Raw genomic sequence first — 5,893 nt, 5'->3', positions numbered from 1 at the left:
ATTGGTGATCTGGTCTACAGTCTACCTTTGGCCTTGTTTTGGCTGATGTTACTGAATTTCTCCATCATCTTTTCTCACAGATATAGTAAATTTACTTCTGGTGTATTCCATCTGGTGAGGTCCATGTGTATACTTGCCATTTATGTTGCTCACAAAAGGTATTTACCATGTATATGTTGTTATTTGTCTGGCCAAACTCTATCATGCCATCTCCGGCATCATTTTTATCACCAAGGCCACATTTTCCAACTACTGATCCTTCTTTGTTTCCAACCTTCACAATCCAATCATCAGTAATTACCAATGCATCAGAGTTACATGTTTGGTCAATTTCAGACTGAAGAATTTTGTAGAATTCTTTAATTTCATCATCACTGGCTTTAGTGGTTGGTGCATAAATCTGAATACTAGTTGTATTAACTGGCCTTGCGTGTAGGATAGTATCCTTATATTTTAAGATAGATCTGGGAATCCTTTTTTTTGAAGTAACAAATTGACTTTTAATTGATCTACAAATAAAAACAACAAAGAGCAGGTGAGTAACCATTGTTGCTCCTAATCTGTTAGAGCTGTATCTTGGAGAGTTTGAGAAACTAGGTTAACTGGTTATATTCATGACTTAACTTCACCCAGAGTATTATAAAAAAACAAAACAAAACAACAAGGTGTTATAACTGTTTAGATACAATGCTTGGCTGACATCTACATCCACTCCCTTATATTCCATATTTCTTCTTTAGCTCTTCTACTGTGTAAGCTTTCATGGCATCTTTCTTGGAGGTTCCTTTCACGTCATTCCAGGCATCCCACTGGGCCTTTCCTTTGAAGTCCAATATCCCAGGTCATTCTGTGTTTATGTTGCCCACGGTAGCTTGTTTATAGTGGCTGTAGATGAACATCTCATCATCAGCTGGTTTGGTCTTGAGGTTCCTAACCTCTTTGACAGCTTTGTCAAACTCATCCTGAGACATGCCGGTGGGGTGGCAAGGATTCCAGAGAGCCCTCGGAATGAAAGGAGAAGGAAGAGGCAGCTCAAAGTCAGGACTTGGGAATCCTCTTTTTGAGGATGTCATACCTGGCATAATAAACCATATGATTGTCAGGTTCATAATGGCCAATGCCAGTCCATTTCAGCTCACGAATGCCTACAAGATTAATTGGTATGCTTTCCGTTTTATTTTTGATTACTTCCAACTTTTCTAGATTCATACTTCTTACATTTCATGTTCTAATTATCAATGGATGTTTGCAGCTGTATCTTCTCATTTTGAGTTGAACGCCATCAGCTAATGAAGGTCCTGAAAACTTTATTTCATCCTTATCATGAAGATCAACTGTGTTTTGATGTGGCAGCTCTTTCCCACTTATGTATCACACAGTGGTTCACTACTACTCATAAGGATTTCAGTGGCTAAGCAAATACCTGCCTCTCTGCCTTCCTAGTCTGTCTCAGCTTCATGGAAACCTGTCCGCCATGGGTGACCCTGCTGGTATTTAATTATTGGTGACGTAACTTCCAGTATCACAGCAACATGCAACCCACCACAGTAAACAAACTGACAGATGAGTGGCTCATAGCCATTTTAATTCCCTATTTGAATGGCTATGGGATTTTACACCCCCAAACTGTTGCCTAACACACACCATGGTTAAGCTTCTGCTTTTTAGGACAGCACGCGGAACCCTAAGAACTATGGAATATGAAAACTCAATAGTAGGGGATGACTTACTGCCACTCTGATGGGTTACTCCAGGAAGCTCATGTTTTTAAATATGTTATTTTCAAATGTGCTTCTGCCATTTATCAAATGTTCTAGAATTAACATGTATTGCTTTATAATTCAAGGAGTTCTGCTAGCGTATTGGTTACGAATTGGGCTGCGAATCTTAAGGTCAGCAGTTCGAAACTACTAACTGTTCCATGAGAGAAAGATGAGGCTTTCTTCTCCCGTAAAGAGTTACAGCCTTGGAAACCCTGTACTGGGTCGCTATGAGTTGGTTCTGACTCCATGGCACAAAACCACCACAACCACCACTTTATAATTCAATGAGCAATTATTGAAAAATTTGACCTTTTCTGGTGAGGTGCTGTAGGATCAGCAGTGTATGGTGAACCACAAGGTCATCAGGTCAAAACCACCAGCTGCTTCTTGAAACCTATACAGGATCACTAGGAGTTGTAATCAAGTCAACAGCACTTAACAATAACAACAAAATCATTAAGTAGTACTTGCTTGTTGTAGAAAACATGGAAATTAAATATAAGACAAAGAGAATCAAATAAATATTACTCACACAGAGATGATCGCTAGTACCATCTTTGCATAGTACCTTTAGAAAAAACTTTAAGTATGTAAAAGAATACTTATAAACTGACTTCTTTGCTTGCTTTTTCCACTACTGCATATTATGACCATCTTTCTGTATCAAAAATACATTACATATATTTAGAAAACATGCCTATATTTACATCAATACATGGGACAAGTATTCTTTTTCTTCACTTTATTTATGAAGAAACAGAGAAAACTAAAGTTATTTAAGCTCTCAAACTAAAAGTAATGGAGATGGGTCTAGTATTTGTATTTTGACTCACAGTCCAGTGTTCTTCCCACTCCTATGCCACATAATCGAGAGGTGACTACCTAGAAGCTGAATCATCAAGGCAGGAAGCGACAGCAAATCTTAATTAAGGACATTCCTGAGTCTGAGTAAACAAAAAACATTGGATTGAATGATCAACTATTGTTGAAAGGAATTGTAGGGCTCTTTTTGCCTCATTAGTAGGTAATTAATTGCCACCAGCAAATACCTTAATGATGCAAATGCCTTATGAATAAAGGCAAAAATAGTTGATAAATGATGGAAAGAATAGTTGTAACTCTACATATGTGATAATAGATTGAATATCCAGAAAGTACTCAGCAGGTGAGAGAGTGAAGCTGAGTCTACCAGCATGACATCTAACATGGATGAAGGCACATTTTCCCCTTGAGAGCCCCAAATCTGCTGCACAGCTGTAACACTTCCATCATGGGGACAGCAACTTCTTCCTGAGTCAGCTCAGCTATGGCGGCACCTGGACAGATATCTGGTAGCAGGAACTGATAGAGTCTGTCCTGCAGTGTTCCAACACACTCCTCCCTGCACATATCAAGAATGAGGTTGGCTAGCCCTTGTTATTGTTTCTGTATTCTGCTTTGCACTTAGAAAGACACTCAATGCTATATTGACTCAGTGGCAAGTATGACAAAGGCTCAATAGTGTGAGAAAGTCCCTGAAAAAAAGACTGATGGGAATCTTTTTTAGTGGGAGGATATTATCTGAAACAAGGGTCAGCAGTGTATGCTCCAATATGTCCTTCTTCCTGTTTTTGTATTTTAAAAAGGTGTTGTTGTGGCATTTACAGGCAATATGTTGATGTAGTGTCTGTGGCTGCTTTTGTGTAACAATATCAGAGCTGACTAGTTTGCCCAATGAGGTGGTTAATGTTATGTGTCAACTTGCGTATGTTATGGTTCTCAGTGATTGGGCATGTGTTCTTCTATAATCACATTCCATCTTGTGATCTGATCCAAGTAGCCAATCAGTTGAAAGGGGAATTTCCTTGAGAGTGTGATCGGCCTCCAGTCTGTAAATGGATGTGCTGGCAAAACTCTCTTGGGATATAAGCCTACAGAAGTCTTCAGCCTTCCACCTGGCCTGTAGATTTTGAGTTCCTTAGGCCCTGCAGCCATGTGAGCCACCAGAGGTCTCTACCCTGCCACCCACCTGATCCACAGATTTGGGACTTGCTACCTCCTACCATTGTGAAAGCCATTTCTTCACAGTTGAGTGAGCCATTTGTTATATATACTCATCACTGGTTTTGCTCCTCGAGAGAACCCAGATTAAGACACATGGAGACTGCGTGACTGGTGAAGCTGAGGATATTTAGTATGTAGCATTTTCCAGAAAACATTTCCTGATCCATGTCTAGAACAAGGATATAGGGTGGGGAGGAGAGTCCAGCTCCAATCCAAATTCCAGACATTCTAATTTAAAGGTGAAAGATGAATGAAAGCATACTTGGAGGAAGCTCACTGTCATGGTGCAAGAATACAAAACTAAGTCTCACCTGGAATGGTAAAGAGTTTCCGATATTTTAAACAGGTGAAGAAAAGCTTTGAGGGTCATTAGAGAAGGGGTAGAGGGAGTAGGGAATTCTTATCGTCATTGCTAGGTGCCATTGAGTTGGTTCTGATTCATAGCAACCCTATGCACAACAGAATGAAACTCTGCGTAGTCCTGCAACATCCTCACAATTGTTATGTTTGAGCCCATTGTTGCTGCCACTGTATCAGTCTATCTTGTTGAGGGTCTTCCTCTTTTTTGCTGACCTTCCACTTTTCCAAGCATGATGTTCTTCTCCAGGAACTGATCCCTTCTGATAACATATGACAGCATGACAAAAGTGCCAGAGACAAGTCTTGCCATCCTTGCATCTAAGGAGCATTCAGGCTGTATTTCTTGAGTCAGGCGTACCTTTGTCTTCAAACTGGTATCTTTGCTCTTTAAAGAGGTCTTTTGCAACAGATTTGCTTGATGAAATATGTTGTTTGATTTCTTGACTGCTGCTACCATGAGCGTTGTTTGTGGAGCCAAACATCAAAATATTGAAAGAGTGCTGAGGGAAAGGAGTCTGTAGCCCCGTTGGGAATATGAGTGAGAGTTACCATGTAATAGACTTTCTAACAAGGAAGAATTAAATTTTTTTAAGAAAGGCAGTGGGCTCTTTGTCCTGGTTCTGAGTGTTCATGGCTAGGCTGGGTGATTACACATCAAGGAGGTTAGAGAGGAGATTCTGGTCTCAGAGTAGTCAGTATTTGAAGGGTGCCACTACTTCATTGGAGTCCTGGTGTGGCTCTGTGAGCTAATGCATCAGACAGCAAAGTTGTTTGAACTGCAAGGTCGGTGGTTCAAGCTCACCAGTTGCTCCTTGGAAACCCTATACAGGCTTGCCATGGTTCGAAATCAACTCGACGGCACTTCACAACAACAACAACTACTACTTCTTTGGAGTTCTGGTGTGGTGCTGTAAGATCAGCACTGGACTGCTATCTGCTAGGTTGGCAGTTCAAACCCACTAGCTAGTCCTTGGAAATCCTGTACAAAGCTATGTGTCTGGAGAAAAGATGAAAGTTGTCATAACTTACTTCATTTTACTTGGATTTACAATCAACATTCATGGAAGCAGCAGCCAAAAAATCCTGTGAAGTATCACATTAGGCAAATCTGCTGCACAAGGACCTCTTTAATGTATTAAACAACAAAGTTATCAGTTTGAGGAGTAGGGTGCTCCTGACCCAAGCCATGGTATTTTCAATCACTTCATATGCATGTGAAAGTTGGGCAATGAATAAAGAAGACTGTAAAAGAATCAATACATTTGAATTATGGTGTTGAAGAAAAATATTAACAGCACCCTGGTCTGCCAGAAGAACAAACAAATCTGTCTTGGAAGAAGTGTAGCCAGAGTGCTCCTTAGAAGTGAGGGAGGCAAGACTTCATCTCTCATACTTTGGACATGTTGTCAGAAGGGATCAGTCCCTGGACAAGGACATCATGCTTGGTAAAATGGAAGGTCAGTGAAAAAAATGGGAAGACCCCCAATAAGATGGATTGACACAGTGGCAGCAACAGTGGACTCAACCATTGAGAGGCTAGCGCAGGACCGGGCAATGTTTTGTTCTGTTGTGCATAAGGTCACTATGAGTTGACAGCACCTAATGAGTTAAAACTGACTAGATGGCAAATACCTACAACCACCACTGTTGTTGTTGTTGTCAGGTGCCATCGAGTCGGAACCGACTCATAGCGACCCCATGCACAGCAGAACGAAACAATGCTCGAT

The 5,893-nt window shown here is 40.6% G+C and overlaps 1 pseudogene; it reads right to left on the bottom strand.

Annotated features, from left to right (window-relative positions):
- Positions 1-716: 716 nt before the first annotated feature.
- LOC102813335 lies at positions 717-971 on the bottom strand (annotated as a pseudogene).
- Positions 972-5,893: the final 4,922 nt, after the last annotated feature.

Source organism: Chrysochloris asiatica, unplaced genomic scaffold (genome assembly GCF_000296735.1).
Source record: "Chrysochloris asiatica unplaced genomic scaffold, ChrAsi1.0 scaffold00006, whole genome shotgun sequence".
Taxonomy (NCBI): domain Eukaryota; kingdom Metazoa; phylum Chordata; class Mammalia; order Afrosoricida; family Chrysochloridae; genus Chrysochloris; species Chrysochloris asiatica.
Note: the sequence above shows the minus strand (reverse complement) of the source record. Positions and strands in the feature narration are given on the sequence as shown.